The sequence below is a fragment of the Hemicordylus capensis genome, chromosome 2 (assembly GCF_027244095.1).
Source record: "Hemicordylus capensis ecotype Gifberg chromosome 2, rHemCap1.1.pri, whole genome shotgun sequence".
In the NCBI taxonomy this organism is placed as follows: domain Eukaryota; kingdom Metazoa; phylum Chordata; class Lepidosauria; order Squamata; family Cordylidae; genus Hemicordylus; species Hemicordylus capensis.
Window position 1 is genome coordinate 164,759,814 of NC_069658.1, and position 19,200 is coordinate 164,779,013.

General features: G+C 46.7%; 1 protein-coding gene across 3 annotated transcripts in view; it reads right to left on the reverse strand.

Moving 5' to 3' along the window:
* The window catches only part of LOC128347344 (protein Wnt-4-like), a 52,924-nt gene extending 35,877 nt beyond the window's left edge, over positions 1-17,047 (reverse strand). The window contains exon 1 of one of the 3 annotated variants that reach the window (XM_053301829.1): positions 16,911-17,047. The gene's annotated coding sequence lies outside the window, so the exon portion shown is untranslated. Of the gene's footprint in view, positions 1-1,813; positions 1,869-16,723 lie in introns of those variants that run through there. The other 2 variants (XM_053301827.1, XM_053301828.1) reach the window with 2 other exon arrangements.
* Positions 17,048-19,200: the final 2,153 nt, after the last annotated feature.

The following is a 19,200-nucleotide window of genomic DNA, read 5'->3' on the forward strand; positions in this document are numbered from 1 at the left end:
AACCAGATAGCCTTGTTCATCGATTATATAATTGTGTTTGCAGGGTGACACAGTGCCAACAGAAATGCGCTGGCAAGCCCACTTCCTGGGCCAACATGCTCCGTAGCTCTGCCTCCCCACCACATACGCAGCATTTATCTGCAGGGACAAATTTCTATTTTTAAAGAGATCCTCCCCATGACTGAGAATACTGGGCACCCAGCTGGAGCTGACAGGCTCAGTCAATCTAGTTCTAAGAACTAAAGTACAGTAGATGAGACAATAGATGGGTGCCAGAAATATATGAAAGGGTAACACCTCTCCTACAGTCATTGCCTATTCGCTTCCGAGCTCAATTTAAGGTCCTGGTTCTGACCTTCAAAGCCTTGCGGGGCCTAGCGCCTGTCTACCTTCAGACCCGCCTCTCCCATCCAGTTACATCCCGTCTGGTTAGATCATCTCAGGTGGCCCTTCTGTTGGTCCCTGATTTCTGAGATATTCGGGGCTCTAGGACCTGGGAAAGGGCCTTTTCGGTTGCTGCCCCGCTCCTTTGGAACTCTCTCCCCCTACAGATCCGGCTAGCCCCTTCCGTACTGATCTTCGAATTGCTATTGAAGACTTTTCTTTTTCCCAGGCTTTTGCCCTGTAGTTTATTTTTCTGTTCTTTGGTAGTCACTTTAGTTTTCAATTTAGAGTGTAATTTTTAATGTTGCCTGTTTGCTTGTTATTGTGCACCGCCCAGAGTCTTCGGAGTGGGCAGTATATTAAATGTCTCAGATAGATAGATAGATAGATAGATAGATAGATAGATAGATAGATAGATAGATAGATCTGTGACTAAATTTCCTGCATACTTCCCTCCCCGCAAAGTCAAATGACAAATGTAGTTCTGTGGAGGCCCTGAGGCTATTAACATGATGGTAGAAAATTGGGCTAGCCTCCACTAGCCCAATTTTCTACCACTGTGAGAACCACCACGCTCGGCTACGAGCCCGGTGGTTCTTAAGTGGGTCACCCGCTTAAGTAGCCCGGTGCTTAAACCGGGTTTGTGGAGCGAGCGCTCCGCAAACCTGGTTTTTGCAATCATGAATTGCTGTGGCGTGGCTCCGCGCTGCAGCAACTCGCGAGTAGACCCCCCCCCTGACTGGGAGGCTGAAAAGCAGGCTCCTGGCTCGGGGGTCTCTCCAGGGCATGCTGGAGCTTCTGGGTCCGCATGGCCCCCGATCCTCCCAGCCACCGCCAGCTCTGTAACAGAGCCAGAAGTCATTACTAAGCCCGCTCTCCCCACTAACCCTCCCCAGGCTCTCCAGTCATGAAAAGAGCCTCCCTGATTCAGATTAGATTGTAGGTAGGGTAAGGCAGGGGCATAACTATAATAGGGCAAGGAGAGACAGTTGTCTGGGGGCCCACTGCCTTGCCCCCCCCCAAGCAAGTCACATGATTGACTCCCCCAGCCGCATAACCACCTGGGCTTCCTTCAGTTGTATTCATCCTCCGAAATTGATGTGAGCATTAAGATCTGGAGCTACCAGACAAGCATGTCTTTCTCTAGTACCATTAAATGACTTCCATTGTCCACAATTTACAAAACCTTGTGAAAAACAATTTAGGATGATGTTCTATTGCGGCACATAGGTTTTATATATATACAGTACTAGTATTTTGAAGCCCGTTATAATAACGGGCCCTAGCCTTTTCCTCTCTCCTTTATTGGTTTGTTTTTTTTTAATACTGCCGCCGCTGTTGCCGCCGAAGTCGCACCCTCCCTCCCTCCCTCCCTCCCAACTTTCGAAACCACCGTACCCCGGCCCGTGACAGTGAAGGAAAGACAGACCTCAACTGAAGAGGGAGAGAGGAGCTCGCAAGCAGTGCTCCTCCCTCTGCAAAGGCTCTTCCCGAACTGGCGCTTTAGGCGGGAAGGACGCCTCTTGCGTCCTTCCCGCCTAAAGCGCCAGTTCGGGCAGAGCCTTTGCAGAGGGAGGAGCACTGCTTGCGAGCTCCTCTCTCCCTCTTCAGTTGAGGTCTGTCTTTCCTTCACTGTCACGGGCCGGGGTTAAGGTGGTTTCGAAAGTTGGGAGGGAGGGAGGGTGTGACTTCGGCGGCAACGGCGGCGGCAGCGGCCTCCACTCGCCCCCGGGCCCGGCCTCCGTGTCCCTGGGCCGGTCTGGACCCCGCCGCCATTCCCCTTCCCGCCACCCATCGCGGCCCGCGTCTCTGGCCGGGCCAGCCACCCACGGCTCCGGCGGGCCCGCCACCCACCGCCGACGCGGCCCGTGGCTCCGGCGGGCCCGCCACCCACCGCCGCCGCCCGCGGCTGTGGCCAGGCCCTCCGCTGCCCGGGCTCTCTGCCTTGTCGCCGCGGCTCATCATGGCCTTGTCGCCGCGGCTCATCATGGCCTCCGGGTGTTGGCGGTCGTGTCTTCCTCGGACTGTTCTGAGCATGCGCTCTGCGCATGCTCAGAACAGTCCAGGGAGGCACGGACACACGCTTGGTGTCCGTCCACGGACGGACACCAAGTGTTTTATTATAGAGGATAATTTTTACTATGCTTTTTGTTACCATGATTCAGCCTCGTTTATGATTTCTTTACTTCATGAGCTGAGCTTCATTGAGGTGGGGGCCCATTTTAAAATCTTGTCTCTGGGCCCACTACAACCTTGCTACGCCCCTGGGATAAGGTTTTTTAACCCGTTGCCTCATGCCATTTCCAAATCAGAGTTGCCCCACACTCACACAAAGCTGCTTTTTGCCTTACAGGGGGAAACATTTAAGCATCACATGTATGTTTTCTTCCATGGGGCAAAAGAGCAACTGGGTCTGGAATTTAGATAGGGAAAACAGTACACAAAAGGGCTTAAAACTGCTTCCCCAGTGCCACCGTTTCTCACCCTGGACTTACTTACTTATTTTATTTTATTTTATTTAACATATTTTTATACCACCCAAAACTTACATCTCTGGGCGGTTTACAACAAAAAATAACAAAAAAGTTAAAACAAATAATGATAACAGACAAATTGAAACATTGGTTAAAATAAACAATAGGAAAAAGTTGAAACATTACAACAATGTTAGTATTAGGAAGGTGGGGGAAGGAGATCCAGTCATTAATTCCCCATCATCTTGTCCAGTTATGCCCTAAATAAGAAGCCATAAGCATCATGGGATAAGTGCATGGGCCACACTGCCCCCTACTGACTGTAAAAGAGCCAGAAGGCAGTATCAAGGAAGGGTATTTAGGAGGTAGTTCTTGGTGATTGTAGGCATGTTTTTTACTGTTTGTTAATTTTCTTCCTCTCAATCCTGGCACTTTGGCAGCTGCCCAGTAGGGGTGTGCACAAAACTGGGTTGCCCGGTTTGGTTCGAGTCCGGAAAAGTTTAAAAAAACTTTTTAAAATTAAATTTTACTCACTGCCACCCGGTCCAGGGGCTTCGATTCAGCTGTGGGGGGTGTCTCCAGAAGTTCCCCCTCCCCGCCACCGACCTCTATATTCCAGATTACCCAGTTAGGGCAGTCTTCAGCCCATTCCAGGCCTGCTCTCCATTTCGACAGTCATTTTGGAGGCTGCCATGCATGCCCAATAGGCCTCTGCCTGGCCCGGGTCATGACCTGGCCACGCAGAGGCCAATTGAGCATGCGCGGCGGCTTCCAAAATGGCTTCCACAACAGAGAGCAGGCCTGGAACAGGCTGAAGACAGCACAAACCAAGAGATTTGGACATAAATGGAGGCCGGCGGGTGGGGAAGGGGACTTCTAGAGGCTCGCACACACACACCCGTGGCCGAATCTAAGCCCCCAGACGGGTGGCAGTAAGTACAATTTAATTTTTCTAAGTTTTTTTTTTTTTAATTAAAAAACCATGAACCTCCACCCCCGAATGACTGGGGAGGGGATTCTATTCCAAAAGTGAACCAGGTTTTTTGGGGTGGGTGGGTGGGTTGGTTCGATATCAAACCACCAAAGCAAACTGGCTTGATGTTGATCCTGTTCGACATCAAACCTGTTCACACATCCCTACCGCCCAGAAGAGCAAGTGACTGTAACAGTAGTGGATCTAAGGACCTGGGCTGCTCCCAGACAGTGATTTTACTTTTGCTTCATCACGAGAAGGGCAGGTGTGCATGCAGACCGGGTGGATTTACGTTGACATCCATGTGAGATATCAGGGAGCACTCCATACATTTCTGGTTTTTCCTTGCTCATTGAAGCTTAGCCCGCATTATGTCCAGGCTAAAAAGTTCCAATTTTTTAATAGCAGCTTTTTGGGATAATTCAGTATATCCAATATACACTGATGTTTCTTCTGAGATGAATGGAGAGGCCATGCTGATAGAGCGCCTTTTCTTAAAGCCTCACTTTGTTCTTTGTTCACATTTGCTTAATGATCTTGCAGAAGTATACACTAGGGATGTGCATGGACTGGTCCGGAGGCCATTATAGAGGCCTCCGAACCGGTTTGAATGTTGGCCGGTCTGGTGGTCCGGCGCTGGGGGGGGGCGTGTGTGTGTTGCACATACCCCTCCCGCCGCTTTTCCCTCGCCGGCGCTCCGTTTTTGCAAAAGGTTTTTGCGGCGGCAGCGCTCCTCCCTGCCGCCCCTGCCCCCGTTGTTGTCTGAAAATACTGGGAGTAGTGATCACGTGTGTGGCCGCCACTGCCCGCGCCACATGTGGCATGCGCACGCTGCATGCATGATGTGCACACGCAATGTGTGATGTGTGCGGCGGGCGTGCAGCAGGTGCACATGCAATCGCTACTTCTGATATTTCCGGACAACGAGGGCAGGGGCAGAAGGGAGGAATGCTGCCGCCCCCAAAACGTTTCTCAAAAACAGAGCGCCGGCGGGGGGAAAGCGGCAGGAGGGGTAAGTGCAACCCCCCCACCCTTAAAGGGAGACCCCCGCTGGCGCCGGACCGCACCTCCATGGTTCCATGCACATCCCTAGTATGCACCCTCACCCACATGGGTGCATATGATGTTGCGCAAGATTACCAAGCAAATGTAAAAATAGCAAAAAGTGATGCTTTAAGAAAAGCCGACATGTTCTTATGTTCACCATAAAGTACCACTGGGAGTCGTACACTCCCAGTGTATCACTCTGGGAGTGGTATACCTTACACAGACTTGAACAGTGCACAGTATGAACAGTGCACAGAAAAAAATTGGAAAGAACTGACAGAAACCCTATTAAAGCAGCCCTATGTGAACAGCCCCAGGTTTCTTCAAATTATCTTTATTGCACTTATATGCAGCATAAAAGTGTGTTGTCAAGTCAGTGTCAACTCCAGGCGACCACAGAGCCCTGTGGTTGTCTTTGATAGAATACAGGAGGGGTTTACCATTGCCTCCTCCCGCTTAGTATGAGGTGGTGCCTTTCAGCATCTTCCCCACTGGTGCATAGCACTGCACCAGTGGGGATTCAAACCTGCAACCTCTGGCTTGATAATCAAGTCATTTCCCCACTGAGCCATTTGGTTCAGGTATATATTACCTCATAACTCACCTCATAACTCATAACTCACCCTACTTTACTCTGCTTAATTCCACATTAGGAAAATGCCCTGATGCCCAGTGACAAAAGAACTGACCAATGTCACTGCAGTAGTCCCAGGGGGACTAAATCAACATAACTATAGCATTATATGGAAAGGTTCCTAGAGATCATTTATTTCTTCATTGTTTAACAAATACATTTGCATCTGCAAGGGGCATATCAATAGAAGAAAACAAACCAAAGAATGTAAGGATTATAAGGAGAGTTACAAACACCAACCATGAAAGCAGGGAAACATCAAATCATTTTTCAGACAGAAGATAATACAGGCTGCAATCAAAAAGACTAGACCCAAAGCATTGCCCCTTGTTGTATTTATTTTCTTACAATTGAATTTCCTTCTCATTGTCCCTTTTTCTTTTTGCAGATTATACTCTTTATAAGAGTACAGTGTTTCTTTTTAGAGCAATGGGTATATGGCGGGGGGGGGGGGGGGGATACTGGGATATATTTAGCTATTTCTTGTTAGGTCCTGTAGAGGTTGTTGTAGATTCTTTCAATCTCGTTGTTCTGTACAGGACAATGACAATAAAGACTTATCGTATCGTATCGTATAATAACACAGCTGGATTTCTGGCCTGCCTGATCTCAAGAGTTCAGGGCAGGTGGTAACATAAACATAAAATGTTGATTTAAAACCCATATGTAAAATTAAAACATGAAAATGCAACATTAGAATTCAAACTGCCTCACACCAGTCATTAAGAACCAAGCCAATGCTCTGACTTTGGCGAGTCTCCACAGGAAGGGGGTTGCATAGCTGTGGGTCCGTTCCCACTAAGGGCTCTCTTGTAAATGGCCCTATAGAAAAAACGTAGCCCAGGCAAGAGGGGGTTCTTGGCTGGTCTTAAAAACTGTAATGGAAAGTCAGGGAGAGGGAAGTTTCCAAAGTACACTGGGCCCATGCTGTTTAGGGCTTTACAAACTAAAAGTTGCACCTTGAATTGTTCCCAAAAGAAAATAAGGAGAGCCAGGGGCGTAGCAAGGTTGGAGGGGGCCCAGAGACAAGATTTTAAAATGGGCCCCTCGCTGATATACACACACAAACACACTTCACAATATATAGTGCACTCACACTCACATCCGCATTATGAATACGGTGAAAATCTAGTACACATTGACTCTAGTTTTTTTACTCTCTGCTCCTGCCGATCTCCAAGAGACTCAACATAATTCATAGGGGGTGAAACATGGGTGGGTGGGGAGTCATGTGATGTGCCTCTGGGGGCCCCCTCAAGGCAGTGGGGCCCCAAGACGACTGCCTCCCCTTGCCTAATGGTAGTTACGCCCCTGAGGAGAGCCCTGATTTTGGAGCACTGATTTAATGTGCTTTCTGTGGCTCACCCATACTAGGGGGCAAGGGAGCCTCAGAGTTGCACCAGCTCAGGGTCGGGCTCAAGAGCAGCCCTTGCATAGCACATTACAGAATTCTAGCCTTGAAGCTACAAAGATAGTAGTTAGGTCTGAAAATCAGACAAAAGTCAAAATGTCTATGGTGACAAAAGGCAATTACTGGGACCAACGTTGGAGTTGCTTGCTTAATATTTGTCCACTCTGACTTGCATGGCAATAACTCAAACTGGAGCTCTGTATTTGGCTCAGAGATAGGGAAGAAAACTGATGAGGTGAAAATATAGATGAGATGGGTATTATAAAATAAAACATTTTTAAAAATCAGTGGCTAAAAACAGGAAGAAAGAGGCAGATTAAACAGACCAAAGCTGACATTTCAACCTGCAAAGGGAAGCAGCAAGAGGAGACTTTAAAAGGTGGAAAGTGGAATCCCAGCAAGCCCAGCCTGTGACCAAAATTTCACACTCACTGGAAGCAGCAAGCACAGGCCCAGCCACAGGAAAGCTGGCTTAGCTGGCTGGGGTTTGGCCCACGGGGTCAGGCCTCTGGCAGTATTATGGGCTGGCAAGGCTTTCTGTGACAGAGAAGGAAAGCAAATGGATATTATGGGATGGAACAGTAGCAAGGCCTTATGTGACCAGAGATTTATTTTGGAGCCGAGGGAGGGGGGTGGAGGAAAGGTGGGTGGTGGAGAGCATTGTGGGATGTGGTGGCTGCTGCAGCTGGCGGGAGTATTATGGGATGGTGCCCCATGAGAGGCCAGGACTATTATGGGATGGCGAGGCAAGGAGAGGGAGGTGGGGTGTTGTAAATCTGAGTGCTCGGTGAGTATTATGGGATATCTCAGCGTTTCAATCAGCACACGTGACTGGGGGAGAACATTATGGGATGTGGCTGGCCTCTCTGAATTACTACGGGATGTTGTGGACAAGCGGGAGGGGAATGGATCATTATGGGATGTCGGCACACAGACGGCGTGTCTGGCTGTGTCTGTTGGGACTCTGTCCAAGCAGCTACCCACCCCCTTCAGCCAGCCCAGCACCATCCTGCCTCCTCCCCTTTATCACCAACCGCCTGTTTCTGCCACCAGCCCAAACGCTCCCCCACTGCCCCCCCCCCCCGGCTTAATCTCTGTTTCAACTGTCAGAACCAGTAAAGCAGGCATACTATTATGAGATGGCTGCTCTGCAGGGTGGGGGTGGGGACAGTTGCTAGGGAATGTCTCCTGTGGGAGGTATTATGGGATGTGCCCCGGTCTGCTGGGTGAGGCTGCCCAGGAGGTTTGTTCAGGGAAGCACAGCATGTGCCTCTTGCACAAGGGGCAGACGAAGGGACTGGTGGGAATGGAAAGAGGACAAGATGCTTGCAGACATACAGATACCTGATTTCTAATTGCATCTTATTTCATATCGTTGCCATGAAGCTGTGTTAATCAAATGAATCATGCTACCATTTTTTAAAAAAAAATTTGCCCTGAACTTGTGCTTTTAACGGCAGCCCACCACGGAGAAACTAAGCATGATTAAATATATGGGGGTGGGGGACAGGAATGTACTTGTTTAATTTCTACGTGTCAGGCTGCTCTGAAAGCAGCAGAAGAAGGGCCAGGAGAAAAAAAGATACACCTAAAATGGTCAGGCTACATGTTCATAGTCTCTCTCTCTCTCTTTTAAACATAGGGTGATGGAATTCTCTCTCCAAACATCTGTACCTAGAATCAATTGGAAACACCTTCAGCTTTTGACAATTAGATGTACTGTCAATACCTCTAGGATAAAAACATACGAATTTAAAAAAAACACCACACAGTAGGTAGCTCCAGTGAGGTAGATGCAGAGCCAGATTAAGGAGACTGGGGTCTCCATGATATGGTGTACTACCTTGCAATGCAGTTCAAAAAGTGTGATTGATTGATTGATTAAATGCCGTCAAGTCGGTGTCGACTCTTAGCGACCACATAGATAGATAAAAGTGTTACATTCAAGTAAAATACATACACTCGATTAACTGTTTCTATAATTGAGCTCCCTGGATTTTGGGGGTGCAATGAAAGAGTGGCTCTTTTATGCTTAGGGAGACATAAAGTCTAACCTGGTGCTAGTGGTATGTAATGTTGCCCACACCCATCTTGCTGCCAGAGGACAGCCTCACAGCTGTTTGCAGTTCACCCTCCATGCAATGGAAAGAGCAGTCTTGCTGCAATGGGGCAAGCGTCTCTGTGGAAGGATTAGCCGGTCTTCTGCTTTCCACCTGCCTCCCACCTCATTTTGTGCACAGGAGGCAGGGCTGGCTGTCCACTAGGCAGACTCGCCGGTCACCTAGGACACCAGTTCTGCACCAAAGGAAGTTCCCTGGGCAGAAGTCAAGTGAGCAAGGCCCACCTCCTAGCTGCTCTCTGGTTTGCTTTCCTCCTCCTCCCACCCCTCAGCACTCTCTGCTCCCACCTGCTCCCTGACTCACTCGCTCCACTCAGTTCCTGCTGCGGCTACTCAGGTGGGAGCTTCCATCTTGGTTTTTCAAGTGCCCAGACCCAAACAGCAAATAAATTGTATGTACAATGGACGGAAGTTTCTCGCAGAGAAGCTCCTCACAGCGCCATTAAAAGCTGCCTTTCAGGGAGAAAGGGCATTTGGCTGGCCCTGAAGATCGCAGGACCTGCACTGCTGAGGGGAGGGAGGCAGTGGCAAAGAGGACGGGTGGGCGTTGGGCAAACTTTGAGCTCCTCAACTTTTCTCTCTCTCTTACTGTCTCCCCAAACCAACATAAGCTAGTCATTTGCTGGTCATCTGCATGGGCTGGTCATTCAGCCCCACAAACAAGCAGCCTGCGTGTTTCAGTTTAAAGCCGGAGTTCCACACTTTTCGACTGGGGAGCACCAAAGTCAAATTTTGCTAAAAGGTAAAGTGTGCCGTCAAGTTGATTTCAGCTCCTGGCGCCCACAGAGCCCTGTGATTTTCTTTTGGTAGAATACAGGAGGGAATTTACCATTACCTCCTCCCACACAGTATGAGATTATGCCTTTCAGCATCTTCCTATACGCTGCTGCCCGACTTAGTACCCGTGGGGATTCGAACCGGCAACCTTCTGCTTGTTAGTCAAGCATTTCCCTGCTGCTTAGGGCACCAAAATCCCTAGGGCCAGCCCCGATAGGAGGTAACATGCTCCAGCACTGGGGAGGAAGAGGGCACAGCCTAGGGCTAAAGGAGGAAATAATATTTGCAGAATGTGTTTGAGGGGGTCCCCATTCACCAGTTATGTCTTTTGTCCATGTTTTTAAAATACATGAGTGGATCTGCACAGGACCAGTGACTGCATTTTCTCAGCAACAAATATTGCACAGTGGAGGGAAATGCAATTTCTTTGCAACAGAAGTGCTACTTTGTGGGGGAACAGATGTCTGAATCCCCTTGCAACAACTGAATAACAATGGCACATATAAAATGAACATCTGGAAAGCACATACATAGTGTACCTACGAAATGTCATATTTGTGTGAGATCGCACCTTCATTATGAATATGACTGCTGTATGGAATGTCGTTGTGCAAATGTCACAGCTACTGGATATTGTTTATTATGAGTGGCTGCTTGAGGGCTCATTCTATACTTTTTAAAAATAAATAGTGATGAGTGATGCAACTTTCCCCATGTCTCACTCTCTGTGTTTTGATCTATTACTACTACTACTTCTATTATTATTATTAGGATAATGTGTACTTGCCTTAGACACAGGAATGCTCATCATATTTTTTGGGTTTTTTTAAAGTGGATTAACAGAAGTCTTTTCTGGGCTGTCAACCAATTAAAGATTTTAGTTGATTAATCATCTCCCGTTTTAACCATTTCATGATTACACTGAAATTAATATGCATATTACCAACACCTTGAATTAGGTACCTTTTTGAGATAGGGAAGGGAAGCATAAGAGCACTTACAACATAATAAACAAAGCTGTCACTCATGGTTACGAGGAAAGGACACCTCTAATGCTCTCTTTATAGTAACATACCAGAATCAAAACACCCATGAGAATATAAATCAGTGTGTCCTTATTTTGCTAAAATCCATTCCCTGGTGAAGCACCTAAAGCTTTAGCTAATTATTAAGACTGCAAAATAAGCTTTAATCAGTAGAATGCTATAGGCTCCTGACCAGCCATTTCTTTTGTTATGCAGATTCCTGGCTAACAGTCCAGGATGCTTGGTAGATGTTTCTTAATGGGAGTCTTTGGGTACAGAGATTGGGCTGGAATGTGGAAAGCTATCACAGCTTGCAATAAGTGACATTCAAACTAAGGGGGTGAGGCTGATGCAAAGGGTGGTGCGTATGTGTGTCTCATGTGAACAAAGAGACAGAGCTACAGAGGGTAGATACAGATGACAAGACGGCAGGTAAGGTGATGGGAATATCCAGTTCCCAGGGAACACACAATCCTGCTGCCAGCCACAAGTGCAGCACAGCTCATGTTGTCTGAACCCAGAAATGACAGGTTCTTGAGCAGCACTTCCCTTTGCCACCTGGCGTCTGTAAACATGACTTGAAGCTGGGCAGCAGATGTCATGTGGCGGGGGAGTGATGCTTGGGAAGCCAAAATTTCCAGATTTGGACAACATGAGATGTACAGCACTTGTGGATAGCAGTGGGAGCACATGCTCAGCAGGAGCCAGTGGTTCTTGATGGCAGTGGGAGCATATGCTCAGCAGGAGCCAGCGGTTTTCGCCACCTTACCTGCCCTTATGTCATCTGAACCTGCTCAGAGGGAAAGCTGCAAGTTGAGGCACCTTGGGAGGCATGCAGGGCCTCTCTTTGGAGATCTGATGTGAAGCAGCTCATCTGCTGCTTTGTAGGAGTGCACATGCTTCTTGCCTCCAACTGATGCTCAGTTTGCATATCTGTAAATACTGATGCTCTATTTGCATATCTGTAAATAATTTCCCAAAAGCTTCAGTGATCCCTCCTCCAGAGGAAGCCAAACCCAGGTAGTGCTGTCCTTGGAATTTCTCACCTACGTGGGAACGTGTAACTATCATTTTAACTCCTCTCCTGAACAGTACCACCCAAGACTTTAAAAGGGAGGTGGGAACAACAGCAAGGCTTCCTCCTTGGCTTCCTCCCATTCCCCCATCTACACACAGATGGCGATATTGCACCCATGCCTTTAAAAGAGGACTTGCAGAAGTATTGTGCAAAAGCTAAAATGTGGTAGTCACCTGCTTTAGCACTGCAGGAAGCCTAAACTTTGGAATGCGCTCCCTATTGAAATAAGAGCCTCCCCATCTCTGACAATTTTTAAAAAGTCTTTAAAGACCCACCTTTTCACCCAGGCTTTTAACTGATACTGTTTTGATTGTTTTTAATGTAGTTTTAGAATATTGTTTAAAAAAATTTAAATTGTCATATTTTAAATTTCTTGTTTTTGTTTTTAACTAATGTTTTAATATTTTTATTTTGTTGTAAACTGCCAAGAGACGTAAGTTTTGGGCGGTATAAAAATATGCTAAATAAATAAATAAACAAACAAACAAATGATGCCTTTAAATGCCTCAAAAAAATTGGCTGGTAGCCTTACTGAATGTGAATGTGATGCCATCCTTCTTGTCATATAAAAACAAAATTATTCAGAGGTTAAGCTATAGTAATATAGAACATTATGAGTACATGCCTCCTAATTTCACATATGAAAAATAGGAACACACGAGTTTGTCTCTATTCTCCCACCAAAGACCACTGGTGGTTTCCATACTGGAGACTATTGGCGCTACCCAGAGATTGCTCTTCCACTCTGAGCTACATGCAGCATTACCACTGGCTTTCTACCCCTCAGTGGATACAGCAGTGTGTGTGTGTGTGTGTGTGTGTGTGTGTGTGTGTGTGTGTGTGTGTATCCCAATATGTTCTGTTCACATTGCTGGGTGCAGCTGAACTTGGTAGGCAGTGTTTATTAATGGGCACAACTTATAGTGCACATCATCCATTCCCATTTATCTTCTTACTGATAAATCCTTGATCAACTTAAAAAATAATCATAATCTAGGATTCCTCCAAATGCAGTTTGAAAACCACTGCTATAGGTGAGATAGGAGCTAAGGAGATGCTCGTAACTGAACTTGACCAATGCCTTTTGCTTCACTTCAGCCCATTATTTATGAACATGCACGCCCTTGCATCATGGTATGAGAGAAGGCCACCATGCTATGATGCAAGCAAGGGTTGGGTTGGGTTGGGATTATAGACTAGAAAGAGGAAGTGAGATGAGATGAGGCCTAAGGTGTCTTTCTCACTTTGCTAGTCTCCCTCAGTGGCAGTGACACCTGTGCATCTCAGTGCTGCTCTCACAAAGAGAAGGAAAGAAAGGCTTTTTGTGTTGGCTGTGCTGGCTGGCTGCTAGCAAAAGAGAAACATGTTCTGAGACATACAGTATATTTTATTTATTTATTTTTACATTTATATCCTGCTCTTCCTCCAAGGAGCCCAGAGCGGTGTACTACATACTTGAGTTTCTCCTCACAACAACCCTGTGAAGTAGGTTCGCCTGAGAGAGAAGTGACTGGCCCAGAGTCACCCAGCTAGTTTCATGGCTGAATGGAGATTTGAACTTGGGTCTCCCCGGTCCTAGTCCAGCACTCTAACCACTACACCATGCTGGCTCATATATATGAATATATGAAACTTGTGAAAAAGCTAGAGCAACATGTTGTGCAACAATTGGAACAATATGTTCCAATTCAAGCACATTTTTGTACAACTACTAGCACAAGAACTAGTTTGGAACAGAGGTTACTTTGTTTGAGCAACATCCTCAACTAACATCCGTATTCTTGTATTCATGACTTTCAGGATCCAAGGTGTACTAAATAAACAGCAACATATTATTAATTATTTACATAGCTAGATAGCAATTATTCAAATGATAAAGTTATTAGAATATCATTAGAATAGGACTGCTATGTTTGCAGGGGTGTAGCTATAATTGAGCAAAAGAGTCCAACCCGGTCCCCCAGCTTCTGAGGGGCCCCCAGCTCCACCTCTCCCTATTTTCTTCATTATCTCCCTCACTCTGAGGGATCACCAGAGAGAGAGGTGAACACAGGCCCCTCTCACCTACCTACACTCCTATATGTTTGCCAGCCCAGCTTCTGCTGAGGGGCTGCTCTGAGTCACTTAGTAATATATACAAATACTAATACATATACATATAATACATTCAAATCCAACCTTCTCAGTGTCTGCACAGTCCCTACGCTCGCACAACAGCATTTGTGCTAGTGCAAGACTAGTCTGGATGCTCTCTAGTGGGAGTAAGGCCAGGGCTGGCCCTACCATGAAGCAGGCTAAGTTCAGGTGGTAGAACGGGCCATTTCTCAGGGCAGTAGAGAAGCCCATCCAGCATCACCTCATGGATGGCCTGCAGAGGAAGGAAGGCAGGCAAAGTGCCTTTCCTCTCCCCAATCAAAAGGGAAGGAAAGAGGAGCTATCTGAAAGAAGGCAGGATGCCTCTGAGTCAGTGGCGTATCGGGGGGAAATGGTGCCCAGGGCAAGCTGGCCCTGAAATGGCGCGCCCCCGGCCCCCGGCCCCCACATACCTGTGAGGGCATGGCGGCGCCCCCCAGACGGCAGATCGCCGGCGGTGGCGGCGATTCGGCGGTGGCGTGCGGCGGCGGGTCACCCGCCGAGTGTGGCGGCGGGTGTGCGGCGGCGATTTGGCGGGGGCGGGCGGCGGGGGCGGGTCGCCCGCGGCCCGCTGAATGCGGCGGTGGCTGGCTGGTGGTTGGCGTGGTGGCGATGGGCTGTAGCGCGGCCCGAGCGGCGGCGGATCACCCGCCGAGGACGGAGTGCTCAGTGGGCCGCGGGTGACCCGCCGCCGCACGCCTGCCGCCACACTCGGCGGGTGATCCGGGGGGGCGGGGGAAGCCACTTTTTGGCGCCCCCCACGTGGCCCGCCGGGCTAGCGCCCGGGGCACGTGCCCCCCTACCCCCCTATTGTTACGCCCCTGCTCTGAGTACCAGTTGCTGGGGAGTAATGGCAGGAGAGAGGGCACACCCTCAACTCCTGCCTATGGCTTCCAGCGGCATCTGGTGGGCCACTGTGCGAAACAGGATGCTGGACTAGATGAGTCTTGGGCCTGATCCAGCAGGGCTGTTCTTATGTTCTAACTGAATGTGTGATTTTAATAAGGGCTGGGGAGGTGGCAATGGAGGGGTGATGCAATTTGTTGCTCTACTTCAAGGCAGCAAAATGTTCTGGGCCAACACCAACAAAGCAGAACAAATTCTGTAACTACTATTCACCTTGCATATTATGGAGACTGACTAGTACTCAGAGCTAGCTTGATTCAGGATTTATGTTCCTTTCTCCCTTAGTTTTAGCTGCTTGGTTCAAATCAGTTCATGAAATTAATCTCCCTTTCTTGAACCTAATCACCACTTTAGGGTATCTAAATCCAGACAGTGGATTTAGGAACATAGGAAGCTGCCTTATACTGAGTCAGACCATTGGTCCATCCAGCTCAGTATTGTCTACACAGACTGGCAGCGGCTTCTCCAAGGTTGTAGGCAGGCATGCAACCACACAGATGCTCTATCCAGAGTGTCCACCAGGGGCGTAACTATAATCGGGCAAAGGAAGACAGTTGTCTGGGGCCCCGCTGCCTTGGGGGCCCCCCCAGAGGCAGGTCACATGACTGACTCCCCCAGCAGTGCACCCGCCCGGGCTTCCTTCAGTTGTATTCATCCTCCGAAATTGATGTGAGTGTTAAGACCTGGAGCTACCAGAACAGCATGTCCTTCTCTAGTGCCATTAAATGACTTGCATCGTCCACAATTTACAAAACCTTTTAATTTACAAAGCCTTTAAAAAAATTTGGTTACCACTATTCAGCATCATTTAAGATTTCTTTACTTCATGAGCTGAGCTTCAGTGAGGGGGGCCCATTTTAAAATCTTGTCTCTGGGCCCACTCCAACCTTGCTATGCCCCTGGCGTCCACATCCCCTAAGGGGAATATCTTACAGTATTCACATGTAGTCTCCCATTCACATGCAAACTAGGGTGGACCCTGCTTAACAAAGTGGACTATTAATGCTTGCTTGCTACCACAAGACCAGCTCTCCTTCCATAGTGAGACTTAGTGAGACTTATACTAGCTCTATTGGGCCTCACCATAATTCCACATGAATTGGTGGTACCAATTCTAGAATGGAATCTCAGTAGCCAGATCAAATGCATTATGGTCACATGTGATCATGCCAAGAAGTAGCCTGTAAACACGTCATGGATGATGAAGTGAACTCCACAGATCAAAAATGTAATGTTCAGATCTGTAGTAGTGCTGCTGATCTCCACCAAACAGAACTGAGGTCCCATAGGAAAAATATGTTGAAAGCAGCGCTGCCACCCGATTAACCATAGTTAAAGAAATTGTAGTTGAAGAGCTGTAATAGTTACTTTTGAAAACACAACATAGAACTTAATTCCAAATGCTATGTATAAAGACCTTAATCCAAAAATTGATGATAAATAAGTTAATTTTTCCTGATATGCCTTTATTTACCCTAGAAAAAAAGTAGATGGAAGCTTTCTAACTGATTGGTTGAGAAATGAAAATGTCAAATACAACTGGAGGGTTCCATAAAAATTAGTGATACAACAAAATATTTTGTAAGATAAAAGACCCCTGAGGACAATGTATTAAACTACAGTACTGATACCATCAAGTTCATGGTTATCAGCCATAGACAAACAGTACATATTAATAACACTAAATTCTTATATATTTGTTAACTAAAATAGAAGTTGTAACTTAAATTCATTGAGGTAAATGTAAACGAACTGAACTTACCAAGATGAGTTCATCTCAGTGCAAACTGGGTAATTATTTTTAGCATTCTAATACTGAACAGACGGTGTAGTTATGTATAGAAACCTAATTCGTTATGAAATAGAAAATATCTTACAAGATAACCTAGAATGGGTTAAAGGGAACCTTTGGTGGGGAGCAACAGATGATTAGGACAGTATATACTCACAGAACAAAGCAATTTTTTAAAAATTAAACATAAACGGATCAACTCTGTAGAAGGACAACTACTTGTAGCAAGCGATATGAACTCTGTTATGGCTCCTTCAGACGTCTGAAAGCTTACCATCCCTGTGAGCGGCGGGGCGAAGGGAGAGGAAGTCCCGCCCCCGCCCTGTCGCCCATCCCCGCCTCGTCGCTCACGGGTCCGAGTCCGACGGAGGTTGTCTGAAAGGGGGCAAGTCCTCTCCGGGATGGCTGGCGGATCCCTGATTGCGAGGGTACATTGAGCCAATCACAGGTCCGCCCACCATCCCGGAGAGGGCTTTTCCTACTTCAGACAAGCCCCGCCGTCGGACCCGTGAGTGACGGGGGCGCGCGGGGAGGAATGACGCTCCAGGAGCGGGACTTCCTCCCCTTTCGCCCCGCTGCTTACAAGTCTCGCAAGCCTTCAGACTAACGTTTGAAAGAGCCTCTCTAGATAGGTCCTGAATCAGGAATGAACAGGGGAAATAATATTCTACGTTGTTTAGGTCTTCTATGAACCATTTTCAGCTAAAGGATATATGGAGATTACACCTCTCAGAAGAAAGAGGTTACATATTATTGACACGCACAGAATTCATGAACAGGGGTGTGTTTTTTAAACGTCTCAATCATCTTAGTTACGAATGTATTATATATACTGCAAGTGCAATATATGCAGGTCATTATCCAATTTATATAATGGGAGTTACTTTCGATATTGTGCAGTGGTCGAAGTATTTGTTTACTTATTACTTATACAGTACTTTAACGTTAAGTTGCTTTAAAAGTAAAAGAAAAATAAATGGCCTTAAACAACATTAATTTAACAAAAGAAATACCTATAACAACTATTTGGGAAGCAGGTACAGCCTGCCTATGTTAGATATTAGATGCCTTTTTATCAATATAGCCTCTTACGTTAACAAACATAGACAACTTGATTGTGAAAAATATTGTAAAGAAATTAAAGATCTAGAACTAAGACTTAAATAGAATCCCAACAAATAGGGTTATTAAAGTTAAAAGTTATCAACGGATTTGTTAGAAACATGCAAACTACCAAACTATGCTTTATGTAAAGCACCAGGACCTCCTGTATTTACCCCTGAATATTCGAAAGCATATTCTCTCTTTATTTAGCAGGAGGAGTGTAACTGGCCATATCCACCCCCAGCACAGTACTTCCAGTAACTGTTGCTGGTGTCCAAATTATGTTTCTTTTTAGACTGTGAGCCCTTTGGGGACAGGGTTCCATCTTATTTATTTATTATTTCTCTGTGTAAACCACCCTGAGCCATTTTTGGATGGGCAGTATAGAAATCAATCAATCAAATAAGTAAGTAAGTAAGTAAATATCTTGCTACTATATATGTTTATATACCACTTTTCTATCTTATCTAGACCCTTGACTCTAGTTATTATTTGTTTGTTTTATTTTATTTGACAAATTTCTATACTGGCCAAAACTTACGTCTCTGAGAAGTTTACAATAAAAACACAATTTTTTAAAAAAAATCAAACATTAAAACAATTTAAAACTTAAAACAAGGTTAAAAATAGTTAAATAGTAAATCTAACTAAAAGCCTGGATGAACAGATGTGTCTTGGTTGACTGTGTTCTTTGAACACAGGGGTAATACGGTCTCTCCAAGATGACCAACCTGGCTGTGGCATTCTGTACCAACTGCAGTTTCTGGACTATGTACAAAGGCAGCTCCACATAGAGTGCATTGCAGTAATCAAGTCTGGCCACCACCTTAACCTGGAACACCCGAGAAGTTTGGATCCAGAAGCACTCCCAAACTGTGTACTTGTTCCTCCTGGAGAAGTGTGACCCCATCCACAACCAGCAGATCAAAATCATCTCCCATGTTCCAACCCCACGCAATAAGTACTTTCATCTTATCTGGATTCAGTCTCAGTTTGTTGTCCCTCACCCAGCTCATCACTGTCTCCAGACAGGCATTTAGGGAAGTTATGAGGCTGTTCTCACGACCCTGCTGGTCCAGGGTGGGTTAGGCTGTTCATGAGAAGCGGAGGGATCCTTGCAGACCCCTCTGCTCCCCACCTGCCTAACCCCCTTAACAAACCCAGCTTTTAGATGACGATAAGGGTGCTCTCATACCCTTAAGCTGGCTAGCAGGTATCATGTGAGTTCTCGGGCTGTGTGCAGCCCAAAGAGTCACCAAGATGGGCGCATAGAGCCTTGCATTGCATTGAAGGATGCCCAGAGGCTGGAAAAACGGATTCCATCCTCAGATCCCTCTGCCCTG